The sequence below is a fragment of the Monodon monoceros genome, unplaced genomic scaffold, assembly GCF_005190385.1.
Source record: "Monodon monoceros isolate NGI ecotype Baffin Bay Population unplaced genomic scaffold, NGI_Narwhal_1 Super_Scaffold_19, whole genome shotgun sequence".
NCBI lineage: Eukaryota > Metazoa > Chordata > Mammalia > Artiodactyla > Monodontidae > Monodon > Monodon monoceros.
In genome coordinates, this window is record NW_021703775.1 from 46,860,175 (window position 1) to 46,876,725 (window position 16,551).

The window sequence follows — 16,551 nt, forward strand, 5'->3', positions numbered from 1 at the left end:
TTCTGAGAGTTAATCTCATAATCACTTAAGTAACTCAAGCCTTTGACATACTATATCTGACCCCATTCATCAGAATTTCTGTTGTTCCAGTAGCATCCTAAAACCCATGTATCTAGCATGTGTGTCAACCTAGTATCACACCATTTGAAGGACAGATCCAAGAGCTAAATTCTCAAATGCCTGAGCATATTGGATCCTTGCAACACCCTGATTTAATTTACCTATAACTTCCTTCTTAGGTAGTCATGTTATCTTATAAACATCAAGTGTTAACATCAGAAGAAAATATAGCAGCATATATCATAGTGGTTAGAAAAAAAAACCAAAACACCTAATGACGCAAGTGAGGAAACTAAGGCATAGTTAGATTAAGTGACTTTCCCCAAATTGTTATTACTATTATTTGCAAAGATGTCTCTAATAAGTTGGGTATCCTTGATAACACCCAATACAATCTTCAGTTTACCAAAATAATAACCATGTTGGTAGAAGCAAGTGCAACATTACTCAGTACTTCTTTCCCCTAATTTTCATTTAAAGATAAACTTAGAATGGGAAAAAGCATTTTCCCATTGCCAGTTTTTTAAATGTCACAATCTTTCATGTCATTTTTGTCTTCTTTTATTCTTACCAGAACTTTAATGATCATATGATTCCACAAGCATCTCCCAAATTAACCTTGAGTTTCTTGTCTGTCGTCATCTAACAGAAAAGTTTATCACGAGCTGTTGGAAAAAGTTCACAGTTCAGTTATTCCTCTAGAAACTTTACTTCTAAGTTGAGTTGTGAGCTTTTGCAGGGCCCATAAAACATGTCTTTCACATTTATTACTATCCCTTGCCACAGAAAGCAAATCCTAGTATTTTCACTTAGAAATTCCACACACCCCCTTATTTTTAGTCTCCTATCATAACCAAACTCTACAGGTTATACTATATCCATCACTGCAAGGATGTAACTGTAATTAAGTAATAGAATTCTAATTAAGCAATTATGTGTGTTCTTATCATTTTCAGAAAAAAAAAGTAGTTCACGTCAGGATTTTTTTTTTTTAAGCTTTTCAACAACCTGCTGTATTTAAGCAGTTCTTTCTTCTTGCTTTTGGAGTCAGGTACCTCTCTTCTAATTATTATTTTTGTTCCTCATTTAATCTAAAACTCTGTCTAGGCAATTTGCAATATTAATTTCTCATAAGCAATCAGTCTGCTTTCCTACATTTGATTTTGCATCCCCCAATTTCTGATACGCCTTTCCGCTCTTCTTCAATTAGGTTTATAGTTATTGAGACGACTAAAATCCACTCTACCAACTGACAAAACAATTATTCACCCTTTCCACCCTGTTTAAAATGCATTAAATTTCTGTCCACAACTGGAATTATAATGCATTTTCTAGCTTCTTATAGAAAACATCAAACCATTTCTGATGATTTCCTTTTCATCAAGCACAACTGCCTCAACCCCAATTAGCAAGACAAATTTCTCAATCATGTATTCCTCCTCTGATGAAGAAATTATGACTTGGTTTCTGGGATGTTGACTCACACAACTTTCACTGAAGCATATTTGCTCTGAATTACTTCTCTTTCTCATTTCTCCTTATCTTAAAATTCCTCTTTCATGCAACACCCAACCCCTCATGTTTTTGGAAAAGCATCACCAAGTATATTTGCTTTATTACACCATAATTTTTAAGTCAAGTTTTTTTGTTTTTTTTTTAGTATTTTGCACTTAGCATTGTGGAAGTACTCACAGACTTTCCCCCGAAATAGCTTACCATCAAACTGGGAGGTCAGATTTCAAAAGGTAAACATATTTGTTTATTTCTTCAGTGTTTAGTGATCACCTTCTAAAGCCTCATTTTATTTGGAGCCATTTGATTTATCAATTTTTATAAGGTCTGAATCCGGCCTCTTAGTGAGCTTGTAATCTAAGAGTAAGGTGGTTTATTGTATGGGCCTTAGAGGAGTACTGCCTAGGACTTGGTTTTTGTCTGACCTTGTGCAAGTAAGTCACATTCTGTCCCTCTGCTTCCTCATTACCTCATTTATAAAGTAGAGCTATAAAAGTATCTCATGAGGTATTTGTGAGGTTTAAATGAGATACTTAATATACCTTTAGGAGAATTAAGGATTAGAGCTGATAAGCATGAATATGGCTGGCACTGAGATATTTTACACATACTGTTTAATCTTCATAATAAACAAGTAGGGTGATCATTATTCTCTGTGATTTCTTTTTCTCTCTAAGGAGATGGCTCAGGAAAGCTAAGTAATTTGTCTGAGGCTTCATCCTATTAGTACATTGAACAAAGTTTCAAAATAATTCAGTCTGATTCTATAACCTGTTTTAGGGCAACAGCAGGGAGAGAGTTGAATAAATGTGGAAAAAATAAGTTTTGTTTTAAACTCATTCATTTATTTGTTCAACAAATTGACATGGAGGAGGTATTGAAGCTTTGGAAATGGACATGCTCATTGAGAAAAGTAATGAGGGGAGCCAGGAGGAGACTCATTCATTTTTTTATTCTAAAAAGTATGTACTGAACACTGAGCTGCATTCCCAGTGTGTGCTGGCTGCTGGACAACAAACAAGAAAATCTATTTTGTGCCTAAAAAACCTGCAGAGAGATTCCTCTGCTGCTATGGAACGCAGGACAGATGCTCAAGAGAAAGATTAGGAGCCATTCACACAGAGGAGGTATAGAAGATTTGGGAACATACATGCCCATCGGAGAAGGTAACTAGAAGAGAGGCAGGAAGAGAATGGAACCCCTGAACCTCGAGAAGTACCTATGTTAAGAAATAAGGGCAAGGAGAGAAGACAGGGGAGAGGTCATAAGGGAAGGGAAGGGATGTACCCCAGAGTCTAGGGCAGGAACCTAATGACAGGTAAGACCACAGGAGGGGACAGCTTGATAGGGGGCCTTATGGCTGGAGAGGAGGAGGTAGATGCTTGAAAGTAGATACTTGGGCTGCTACCGCATATCAGAGACACCAAGCCTGCTGACACATCAGTCAAATTTTTAAGGGATTGTGATGTGGCTAGAGGATTATTCTCATTTGAGGCAACTAGGACAAAGACCCAGATCAAGCCTAGGCCAGAACCATGACCCTCCCAAGACAGGTTCCACCATCTGACTTTGCTTATTTAGAATCAAGTCCTAGGAATTTTTTTTCCATAGGCCTCTTAAAGACCTGAGGAGCAAGCTAGCAGGACCCTTCTTCCAGACAGACTAGGGCAATCCCTACTGCAATGTCCTGTGTAGGGTGGGGCCCCTGAAGGCTTCTGAACCAGATGGGCAGATGGGTCCCTCCTCCCAGGGAGAACCGGCAAAGTTCACCGTCTGTTTTGCCAGATACAAATCTTTCTCTTTGTAAGTTTGACCTGGCCGAGCCATTTCTTCTAGTAGTTGCGATGAAATTGTTGTGAACGACACAGCATTCCAGCGCAGGCACAATGGAAGAGTGGAGAGAGTTAAGGATCTAGAGTTAGACAAATCTGCACTCCAATCCTGGGTCCAGCATTTCTGACGAATTGTACAACCTCTTTGTAAGTGAGTTTTTTGTATAATGAGAGAGGATAACAAAGGGTTATTTTGACAATTTAAAATGGCGTATATCAACCTAGAAGCACAAAGAGGGGATGCTCCCCAAAACAGAAGCATTTTAAATAGTATGGCATATATTATGAAAAACAGTAACAATTATTATAAAAGACATGGGAGATCTGAGAAAGGACAAGGATCTGAGAAAAGGTGATAGAGGCAACTCTGAAAGAGCAATGGTTCCAAGAACTCAGATAGCAAGAGGTTAAGGAAAAAGTGGATAGTGAAGAGATAGAAGAAGTCTTTTTTTTTTTTTTTTTGAGGAAAGTTGGCAATGGTCAGAAGGAGAGATAGACTATTTGGACTATGGATGGAAGAAGTCTAATGCTGAAGGGAAATTTCTAACTCCTGATCATAACTATGAAATCAAAACAAATGTGAAAATCAGTTCTAATCTAGCTGGGAATACAGATGCTTTTGAAAAATTAATTTTCTCATAGGAAACCACTAATGGAGTTTTAGGGGGACGTTAGGAGAGAGAAATTGAAAATGCTGGAAAGATAATAGCTTCTATAGAATGTTGTTTATTCTTCCTTTATAGCCTTTATTTATTTTTGCATTGTTTCAGCTCTTGGGCCTCATTTTATTCATGCCATAGCAGGCTGGAGGGGAACTATTAAGAAATGCAGTTAATAACAGCGATGGACATTAAAATGATGCTGGACTCTAAGCCCTCACTTGAAAAAATAGCTGGGATGCCTACCCCTCAACTTCTTCCTCCCTAGGGCAGAATTCCAAGTGATGTGCATTCTCTGAGACAGCCTTTCCAATCTTCCTGGGACCACCATGGGTGCTCTTCTTTGATCCGCTTCCATTAATCTTACATTTGTCTGCCAGGGAAAACTATCCATACTCATAGTCTCAGACGTTGACCCTGACACCCTTGCTAAGGTGCTTCCCTCACTTGGAACAGGGGTGGGAGTGAGGAGTTGGGCAGGAGCAGGGCGAGGTGCACCTCTTTTCTTACTCTGGCACATAAATCATAGTCAAAGAATTTGGAACATGCCCCGCTCCCTACAAAAAAAAAAAAAAGAGCAAGAGAGAGGAAATAGTACAGAGAACAACTGAGTAACCTTCAAAGCATCTCTTATATCTCAAAACAATTAATTAGAGACCATATTCTTTCCTGCTTTCAAAACTCAGAACATATTTTCTGTCAAATCAGATCACAGTCTAAGAAAATGTTCCTTTTTCTTGGTTGAATGTCTTAAACTCAGCACACTAGGGTCTCACCATCATTTCCAAAGCCGTCTTTATATTTTATTCAAGATGCCCACTACAACCTCATAAAAATATACACCCAATGCTCGATCTCCCCAGCATACCAGAATTTCCAACCTGGATGTGCAAATTGGACCCAAATCGGATGCTTCATTATTGTTTCTCTTGGTTCCTTCTGAGCAGAGGTCTTCTCCTATTCATTAGAGTATCCCTCCTAGTGCTTGGAGAGTGGCTTGGACATAGGCACAAAATACAGGTTGGCTGAATAAATGAGCAAATAAATTGGTATAGAGCATCACAGAGGGGTCAGCCCTAAACAGTATGAGAGTCTTCTCTAATGTTGAGGCAGGATGGAAGGAAGAAGGGAGATGAGGACCCTATGGTGAAAGACGGAGAAAAGGGAAAACGAGAACCCCCCAAGTTTAGCACCCTTTTTTAGAATTCAGGTAGTGCCAGACTGAATGGAATCAAAGACCAAAACATAAACATAAATAATCGCTTCAATGATTAAGTAAGCACGTAGCCTATTTATACCATTCCCGTGGGTCTTTAGGAAGAGACATTCCTCAGCCCATTTTCTCCAGTCCTTGCTCTGTCTTAGAAGGCTTTATTTTTTGGCCTAATGATTCTCTTTTAGCATAACACACACTACCATGTCTAATACAGTTGTCAGAAGGTCTTTCTCCATGTTTCATGAACTGGAGCAAATGGTTCCCTCTATGGCCCACCCGCACTGATGCTTACAGGTGTTGAAGGTTGCCAGATAGTTCTATTTCTTTTAGGACAAGGAAATTTATAGACATGTGAATAAAGTTTCAGTTTACATAGATATGACCATATGTCCTGATCTACCTTGCTATCAAATATTAAATACAAAACTAAGGAATTTTAAACATACTTTTATAAGTTGAAGTATACCTTATCAGTTTGGAAATATTTTTAGCTGTGATGCATAACAATTATATTATTGTCTCAGATTGCTAATTTTAAAGAAATGTGTCACTATTTATTAGTTTCCTTTTCACAATTTTCACCTTTTTAAAAATATCTTTTCATAGGTTTCATAGGCTGGGATGCCAAGGGTATTGTTGTCATACAACTTCAAGTGTATGATAATATCTATTTTTCTTTAAGGTTTCTAATATGTGCCATCCAACAGCATGCTTTCAACATCATAGATGTATTGGACATAAGAACAACTATCACTTGCCACATAAAACATTTCTCTAATCTCTAAAACGTGGCCAAACATGTAGATGTTACTACAGAAGTCAAGGGAATTTTGGCTACTTTCCCCTTTGCAAACAACAAATAAAATTACATTGTACAATTAATACACAAAATCTATTCTGTTAAAACCACCAACCACAGTGATCAGATTTACTCCAAAAATATGATGCTATATTTGGGTCTCTTTGATTCATAAATCGTTTTCCTTTCTACTGTCTAAATCTTATTTTATGAGTCATGGTTTTAAAAATGGATAGTATTAAAGACAAAAGTTGAATGTCTTACTATATTTTTAATTTAAAAATTTTTTTCATTTTAACAGTTTTTAATGAAAGTTGTATATACGATTATTTCTGCATCTTCTCAATTGTTTCTCCCTTATATTTGCCCTTTTCCTTTCCTACTTGGCAAGATTTGGCTTTAGGCTCAAGGATCTTTTTTTGGTCTTTGTCCAGTTTAGTGATAACCACCTTGCTGGGGTGAATGCGTGCGCACTCAGTTGTGCCATTAACCTTCTCCCGCTGCTGTTGCTCAGTGTAGATGACATATTTCTTTCTGGAAACCTGGACTACTTTGCTAATTTGCTGCCCTTTGTAGCACCCTCACACAACTTGAACTTCATCCTTTCGGATGGGCATGAATGGAACATTGTCCTTCTGCCTCAGCTCTTTGGAAAGAGGAGAAAACATAATCTTCCTGCGAATGTGGGAAGTGCATTGACATGCCTTTTACGGTTCTTGCCTCAGTCAGAAATCACAAAGGGATTGAATTTCATTTTGGCTGCTGGCACTTCAGTGATCTTCCTGTATTTTTTATACTGCACAGTTTGTCTAATAGAGAAGCTATGGGAGTAATGTATATACTTGTAAAGTCCATGTTCTTTAAGTACATATATACAAGTTTCCATTGATACCAGGTGACGTAGGCCCCATGGGTTCGTGTCCAATCCATTTGTCAGTGTGGAAGAACTGAGCTAGAGCTGGGCTGATTGGGATGAAGAAAATATTCTCTACATATCTTTTGTGCATTTGCTTAAAATGGATCCCCTTAGTTATCTCACATAGCAAATACTCACCTAATCATGCTTTAGTTTATAAGGCTCAGAAGAAGTAACACTTGATCAAAAACCCATGGCTCAGGCTTCCCTGGTGGCACAGTGGTTGAGAGTCCGCTTGCTGATGCAGGGAACACGGGTTCGTGCCCCGGTCTGGGAGGATCCCACGTGCTGCGGAGTGGCTGGGCCCGTGAGCCATGGCCGCTGAGCCTGCGCATCCAGAGCCTGTGCTCCGCGGCGGGAGAGGCCACAGCAGTGAGAGGCCCGCGTACCGCAAAAAAAAAAAACAAAAAAAAAAAAACAAAAAAAACCCATGGTTCTGTTCAAATAAACAGCACAAACAATCTGATCTTAGATAATTTCATTTTGAAATGACTGAGGGCAGGGCATTGAGGGAGAGCTGGAGGAAAACAATGTGCTCTATTTGGACCAGGCCAGGGGCTTTTTAAGACTGGCAAGTCTTGATCACTACACTGATTTTGGCCCATTTGGCTGGGATGCCTTCCTAGGTAACGTGCCCCAGGAACCTGCTCTGTTTCCCCATCTTCATGACAAGCTTCCTGATGCTGGTGTTTTGGTGCAATTTTGTCCTCTGCACTTAGATGACATTTTTTTCCAGACTTCTTTCTCTAAATTCCTCTGTGATCATGTACATACCACACTCACGTTTCTCTCTATGAGCATCCTTTCCACTGAACTAGGTTCCTGTTAAAAAAAAAAAAGCATCCAAAAGGTCAAGCTTGACACAACAGATTACACGGTCTTAGAGGCAGACAGTCTGTGTTCTGAAACCTGTGGCCCTCTCTATCCTGGTTACCGAGAGAACCTCGACGAGTCCTGGAAGTCTTCTTGCTCTTTGCTCCCTGAACCGAGAGCAAGCTCTGTTTCCAAAGTCACCTCTCCCGATTCCGTTGACACCACAAGCTCAGAAAACCCTCCTGTGCTGTCATTTTTAGAACGTCTGTTACATCTCACAGAGGCTCTCTGGGCTCACGTACTTGCTACCCAAGCGCATGAAGAAGATGACCCACTACCCTCTTTCTTCTGGGGTGCGTACACTGTAGGCAGGTGGCAGTTTACATGCTGTCGTTTTAGGCCTATTTATGTGTTTCTAGTGTCTTTTGCCCTTGCCCTTGAAAACTCTGGAAATTGACTGCTGGAGTCTCAAATCTGGCTTTAATACTTAGTGATTGTGTAACTTGAATGAGTTTCTTTATTTCATCTGTAAAATAGAGGTAATAGGAGTAATTGTTGTAGCTAGCAGGCAGGGCTTATGTTAAGGAGATGCTGCATTCAAAATGTTTAGCACAGTGAGTGGTCCATAATAAGTGGTCACTAAGCTATAGATGTTATTCTTATCCCCTCCTTTATTATGTGTTCTTGGACCTTCAGGGGCAAGGTTGGAAAGGATTTGAGGCCTGCTTAACCAAGGTCAAAATTTGGATCCAGCAAAATAACTGTCTGAGATACACACAAAGGGTTTTAGAAACCTCAGACATGTTGTAATTCTGTGGGAATGTAGCTTAATAGCCAAGGGAAGGAAGCCAAGCCTGAATCTTTGCTGAAGGGCACTTGACTCGTGTTTAACAGGCACACTGGGGCATGCTTCCAGGCTCAGCTTTGGGGCATCTGCTGAGGGATGAGAAAGATGCTGTCTCCCACCTAGCAGACTCGCTCCTCCCCAGCACAGCACTGAGCCCTCGCTGACGTCAGCCCCCTTGGGAAGAGCTCTGAATGCAGGAAAGAATCATAATAGCCAGGAAAGGAACTGGAAAAAGATTCAGAGAAACATCAAGGAGCAAGGAAATCACAGGCATCGTGATAATTAAAATTAGATAACCCAGAACTTCCCCAGACCTACATTTCTTATGTCACTGTCATCTTTTGTCCTACTTTCCCCTTTCTGTAGATCATAATCTGTCTTTCCTTAAAGATCTGAGTCAAACATATATATATGGAAGAGCTTTCCTTGAGTGTCCTGTTTATAAAAAGAGAGAACTTCAGACTCTTTATACTGAATAGCCCTTCCTACCTTATGTAGCTATTTTTTCCCTTTATCCATTCATCAAACATTTATTAATGTGGTGACTTTAGACAAGAAATCAAGCTTAGCGCTGGGGATAAAATGTTGAACAACTTCAGTCTCTGTCCTCAAAGTGCTGCCTCTATACTATCTCCCCACCAGATTGTTGGATGAACCCCTAAAACGCCGTGGACCCTTTCTTTGCTTCTTTTCAGCACATTGATCACTAGCCTTTGCACATATTTTGTCAGCCGTTATGTTAAAACTGTTCGCCAAAAACAGAGACCTCTATGGAAGAAACCATGTTTGGTACAGAACACCCTCGATTCAGGACAGGAAATCAGAATATTTAGAGTATAGTGGGCTAATGCCAGTTGTCCAGGAGAATGCCATATAATGTCCATGTTCTCATGGATTAGGGATGTAAAAGTGTTCAGATCATGGGAAAAGCTATGTATACTAACAGAATACTCTGGATTGTTTCATAGATACAACGGCATCACAGAAAGTAGTTCACAGGCAATGTTAATAAAGAACCAGCATTTCATGGAGCTATATGAAACAGTGCATGTATTGTACAAGCACATTTTGTAACCATAGCACTGTAAAATTCTATCTTTGTGAATAGTAAATACAATCTTGATAAAATCTCCAATTGAGAATTTATCTAACGGTTCTGATTTAAAACTACATGTGAATAACTGATTTTTTAAATTAATTAAAAATGCTTTGGAAACACTCCACACTTACAAGGGCCTTTGAAGTTTGTAAAGTTTTAAAATTTATTTTATTATACTCAATACTTGAGCAGCAATGAACCTTACATAGTAATTGGCATATAACAGGTTCTGCATAAACATATCTATTCACTAGAGTATCCATTCATTCACATTTGTGGAGAATCTGCTATATTCCAGGTACTGTTGGATGTGACAGGGTATAAAGCAAAATGGTTTCTGACTTCCCATGGAGTTTACATTCTAATGGGTGAGAGAGACATATGCCTAGAGAACCAGCAGTAGTTAGACACCTGTCTATTTTCAGAACAGATAGGATGAATTTCTGATTAATCTGAGAAAATTAAGAGAAAATAAGTGAATGCAGAAAAACCAGTAAGTAGCTGAGAACATGCTAGAATGGAGATATGGTATCTGAACCATGGCACATAGTATGGTAAGGAATATGTGAAGGGGAACAAGGTAGACGGCAAGCACCCCAGGGTCGTACGTCTCCTGCATGCTCACATTTTTATACGGATTATACTCATTCTACACACTTCCATTAAAATATATGGTTTTATGAGGTACAGATTCTTTGAGTCCTTTTTGTGAAAGACCCAATATCACAGTTATTATTTGAGTTTAGCAATGCTATTTTTTATTATTCAGCATTGATCAATAAGGCTCTAATTCTATTTTTTTCACAATACTGCATAGTGGGACATGAGGAACATGTGAAGAGCGGCTTCCTCACTTATAAGGTTTGCCTTTTGGCTTTCAAAAAATGCCTATTGAATTCTGGATGTCATTTCTCAAGTTGTAGCTTTGCTAGAGCATGGTCTAGCATCAGCAGAACTGGATTTATGGCCTGGATGTGTGATGTGGGGAAACAGTTTACTGTGATATGCCCCAGCTTCCAGCAGGTTTGTTTGTAGGGATTTTGCTTACAGGTAAAATGCCTCATCTTTATTGAGTGCCAAGAACATAGTAGGCACTCAAAAAAAAAAAAAAAGAGAAAAAGAAAAGATAACTCTACCAGAATAATCATTATAATACTTTATTTCATTTACATTTATTTAATACTATCTTACCATGTTTGACACTGTTAACTTTGAAAAGAACATTCACATATTATCACAACTGATTCTCACAAGACTTTCCCAAACCTCAGTTTTATCTACCCCATTCATAATTGTATCATATTTATATATTACCTATATTATCACTTAATATTTTCCATTTAAACTTAATTTACTTTTGAAATTAATCTCATCTTAAAGTAATATTATCCATAAAATTACAACTTTAATATGCTAGTTATTACTTTTTCCTTCCAAGTACACATCCAAATAAATATAACCTGGAAATTAAATACAGTTCTTGAACCACCTAACAGCATCCACCACATCACCAGGGGTATGAGTCCCAGTTTTCAAAATTACAGGGCAACTTTGTGAAATAGGTGCAGCAAGGATTTTTATGTTCATTTCTCTAGTGAGACACTTGAGGCTCAGAGAAGTTAAGAAGGTTTTTATAGTAAAACACAGTCTGTACAGCCAGATATGGAGAGATGGTGTCTCGCCTGAGGTCAGGGATCTGGATGAAGACAAATCTGGCATTGGAACCCAGCTTGCACACCTCCCTGTTGTAAATTCTTTCTAGCTACTCTCTTTGGAAGTTCTTTCTCCTAATACAGAACAGAAGCAATATGGTGGTACCACATGCAAGTATAATAGTGATAGTCATGAATATTTGATTTATCTAGCATAAGCTAAGAACCCAATGTGTATTTTCATAAAGCTAGTTACAATTTATATTAAATTTATATTAAAATAAATATATATTAAAATAAAATAATAGTACATTATTAAAAACATTTTATTACATATCTACCTATACCTCTAAATTCCCAAATCGTTTTCAGTAACTGTTGGGACATTCGCTTCTGTGTATCCGAAACCCTTCTGATTAGGGAAAGGGTAGCAAAACCGATATACACACTCTCACTTTCACTGGAATGGAAAAGAATTTGAGGTTAAAGCAAAATGACTTTTAGTAGAGGCATGCTATGGGGCTGCTAAGTAAGATTTCTTAGATATTTCCTTTGTGAGGAGAACTCCTTTGGTTAAGCCATTATTGACTCGTATTGAATAAGGCTTTGACCAATATATTCATTCATTCAATCCCAAAATTTTGAATATGTTCATACTATGTACCAGACACTATTCTAGGTTGGAATACAGTAGTGAACAAAAGGGCTTTTTTTTTTTTTTTTTTTTTACCTTTATGGAGCTTATACTGACTGTACTGTAAGGACCTAGACACTGAACAAATTTTAAAAACATATAATTTATCTGTGGATAGTATGTGTTTTTGAGAAAAATCAATGTCCCTGGGCCAGGAGAAGAAGAGGGTAGCAATTTCATTTAAGATGGTCACAGAGTTCTACACTGACGAGGTGACATGGGAACAAAAACCCGAAGAAGGTGAGGGAGTGATCCTGTGGCCACATTGAGGGAGATCATTCTGGGCAGACAGAGAGCAAGTGCAAACACTCTGAGGGATGAGCAGATCTGGGGGGTTCCAGAAATAGCCAAAAGGCCAGTGGGGCTGGAGCAAAGTAAGTAAGAGGAGGTGGATCCCAGGGGTAAGGGTCAGGGTCAGTTTGAGAAGGACTTTGGCTTCTTGTCCGGTAACGTATATGTCACCAGCCTGTTTTCTCCAGCAGAAAGAAAATCTGTGTGGCTCCGCTCTCAGAGGTGTTTAGGAATTGTCACTGCCTACCAGAGTGCCTGAATGGATGCTACCAAGTATAACTGAATGAATTCTCTTAGGAGACTGGTGCTTCCTCAGGTTACTGCTTTATGTTTCACTAAAACACAAGACTCATAATCGTCACTAAATTTGGCAGCATGAATGAATCATCTGAATGAGTTCAGTGATTCTCTTTACTGATGCCCCATCAACAACCAACTAACACACTGATTGAGAAGGAAATCATTCACTGAGTCGGTAGAAATGTCTGTGTGCTTGATACTTTTAAAAATTTTGATTTCACTGAAAAAAAACTAGCCCCCTTTTATAAAGAGCACTGACTCTGCTGGGTACTGAGTAAAGTACTTTGCATCGATCTATAAAATTTTAATTTTCACTATAATCCTATAGGGCAGGTATTGTTGTAAATTGTGGTTAAAACAAAAACAACAACAACATAAAATTTACCATCTTAACCATAACATAAGTATACAGTTCAAGAGAGTTAAGCATATTCTTATCGTTGTGCAGCATATCTCTAGAACTTTTTCATTTTGCAAAACTGTAACTCTATATCCACTAAACAACTCTGCATTTCCCCCTCCCCAGTGCCTGTTAACCACCATTCTACTTTCTGTTTCTATGTATTTGACTACTTTAGATACCTCATATAAGTGGAATCATATAGTATTTTTTTTTTTGGACTGGCTTATTTCACTTAGGGGCAGGTTTTTAAAAAAATGTTTGTTTTATTTAAATCCCAGTTTTACACATGAAGAGACCAGTGTTTAGAAAGTTTAATTAACTTGCTTAAAGCCGTTCAGTTATTAAGTGGCACTGAGGACTTGAATCCAAGTCTAATGATAAAACCCATGCACTTAACTACTTACTACTCCACTATTTCTCAAACCAGAATGCTCAGAATCTGTGGGAAGAGGGTGAGGTACGTAGATTTATTCTTGGGGACCTTTGAATTTTCTATTTCCTTTAAAAGTTTGCAACACTATTCCAGTGTGAGGAATGCAGTGCCAAACCGAAGTGACAGAGCCTGTGGCTTGATGCCAGACTCAAGAACATCCTAAATTCCTCACTTATTACTTGTGTTTGACACACTGACCTTTCCATTTGTATGTGGGACTGAGATTAAGAACTCTCTTTCACATTCATGTAGATATACTGTGATTGACCCAACACATCAAGCTATGGTGACAGTATTGATGCTGACCATCTACTTACCAAGCCCAGACCACCCATTCATTTAGGTTTTTATCCTTGGGTCAGAGGAAACCCTTCAGTTAACAGAGGGAAACTTGATCTCCCTTGTTCCACCACCAGCACATTTCCAAGTCATTTGACGTCAAAATAAGAATAGTTCATCATATTCATTTTCTCTGCCAAGAGCTGTCCATGTGTTCCTTACTTTTTTCAGAAAAGAGCTAAGATAATTTAAATATTGTTAAACATAAAAGATAAATGTTGGGTGGTTGGTAGGAAATAAATAGAACATTCACGGTGACCACATTTTCCAAACCAAGGAAACCAGGACAGACGGGCTGACGGGTACAAGTGTATTTATGGGGTACGTGGAAGGGACTATTTGATCAAGGCTGACCTAGAAATATAGGAACATACGGTCACCCAGAAAACTTGGTATTCTCCATTTTTAGCATATTGAGTTTAAAGGATAATTGTTGGCTTGCCTTGAACAAAAGTAAAAGCACTTCCTTAGAGCAACAGATCTTTGAAGCCATTAACTATGGGGATTGATGGTGATGTTATCTCTAAATCATACATTTTCAAGGACATACTACGGTAGTGCACTGGGTAGACTTTTTCTTTCCATATACTTAGAAAGGGAAAAGGAGAATTAGAATATTGTCAATTCCATGGTTTCATTCAACAAACATTGACTGTGCTCCAGTCAAATGTCCAGCTCATCACTAGTTACTTGGGGTCAAGGTGAAGAGTAGGAATCATAGACCTAAAGCACACAAAATACAGTGGGACAGATACTTAGAGTAATTTTAATATAATATTCTGAGTATCATTATCTTACTTTTTTACATGTGCCAGGAGAGTGACTAAGCCTTGACAACTGGAAGATCATGAGGGCTGGGTTATCTTTTCTGGGTCTTAAACTTCAAATAAAATTTTACCTTGTGGCGAAGGAATTTCTAGATTTTGTGAACCTTAAGCCTAATGTCCTCATACCATACTTGGTGAATAGGAAGTGCTCAGTAACGTTTGGCTGCTTAGCCTTCGGACATGTGCTGAGTAACACTGTATGCCAAGTATTATGCTGGGGGCACTAAGATACAAGAGTTAACATGACCTAGTCTTTAACCTCAGTAAACATGGGTTCATTGTGTAAACAGGCAGGTAAAGAGGTAACTGCAGTACTCCACTGTAAGTCCTCTGATGGGGTGAACCCTTAGTGCTATGGCAGATCCAGAGGGCAGTGTCAGGGAAGACTTCTCGGCCTTATACCAGTGAGTTTTGAAAGATGAATAGGTTAACCAGGTTAAAAGGTTGGGGAAGGGAGAGGTGACAAACACTGAATAAATAAGTGGGTCAGAGAGAAAGGAGAGAAGAAAGAAATGGAGGAAGGGAGATAATATTTACAAAGTGACGGCTTCCTTGGGGAGGAAAAAGTTTACTGTGATTGGACTCTAGGGTTTTTGAAAGTGAGTAACAGGCAATGAAGTTATTAAGATACATGGGATCAGTTATGCTGGCCATTGTAAGGACTGGTAGGCGACTTAAACCCATATGATTCAAGCCAGGTAACTGGAAGCTACTGGAGGCGTTTCTGGGTAAGTACTTATATGAATGTTTTAGACATAAATGCAACGCTAAAGGTATAAGATGATTTGATTTTTTTTCTTGACAGATCCCAAAGTATGGTTAACAAAGAACTGAGAAGCTAGTTAGACTACATTTGTGTGTTAGTTTTACTAGTGGTTTTCCCTCTCTCTTCTCTGTTTCCTTTTTGCCATGTTTGTTTTATCCTATTTTGTCTTTTCTTCCATCTGCTAAGTAATTATTTTTATGTCCTATTTTTAGGGTCAGAATTTTGTTAGCCACACATAAAATCAATTTTTTTTATTATTATTATATTTTTTTTTGCGGTACGCGGGCCTCTCACTGTTGTGGCCTCTCCTCTCCCATTGCAGAGCACAGGCTCCGGATGCGCAGGCTCAGCGGCCATGGCTCACGGGCCCAGCCGCTCCATGGCATGTGGGATCTTCCCGGACCAGGGCACAAACCCGTGTCCCCTGCATTGGCAGGCGGACTCTCAACCACTGCGCCACCAGGGAAGCCCAATTTATGACTTTTTGAAATCAGAAAAACCATAACCTTTCTGTAATGGTATACCAGAGTAAAATTTTACTATGTATACATTTTTTTTTTAAGATGTCATTGCCCAACGTAGCCTAGCCCAAGTTCTAAAGCATACCTAGTTTATAGTACCTAGTTCATAATCTTGGGTCTGCCTCTAAATAACTATATGTTCTTAAATAAATAAGTACCCTGTCTGGGCTCTTAAATATAACATAGTTTGGCTCCACCATTCCTCACTAGCTATCTTATTGCCTAAGACAAACAGCTGCCTACTCTGTGCTTGGCATTCTCAAGAGACCTCCGGAGACTCCTGCTACTTCCTTTTTCTCATAACCATGACGTCCTCTCTTGTGATCCCTCCAAAATCTCCTACTTCACTTTAAACCTATTTTTCCTTTTTGATTCCCTTTGCACCTAAAGAGATTGTCACAGAAAACACTTGTTTAAGAGTTCGGCACATACTTATCTGTTGAAGACATATTTAAATTAAACCTCTTAGTTTTCTTTCACTGGGCTACAAATCTATCTTTTCTATCATTTACATATCTTATGGGAAGGTGAAATTTGGCCAAGTTGAATTTTTTGGCTTTAAATTATTTGAA

The 16,551-nt window shown here is 38.7% G+C and overlaps 1 protein-coding gene and 1 pseudogene across 14 annotated transcripts in view; one reads left to right on the forward strand and one right to left on the reverse strand.

Annotated features, from left to right (window-relative positions):
* NRXN1 (neurexin 1) overlaps positions 1–16,551 on the forward strand; it is a 1,121,986-nt gene that overhangs the window by 449,653 nt on the left and 655,782 nt on the right. The gene's annotated exons all lie outside the window — the stretch shown is intronic.
* On the reverse strand, positions 6,405–6,832 carry LOC114901008 (annotated as a pseudogene).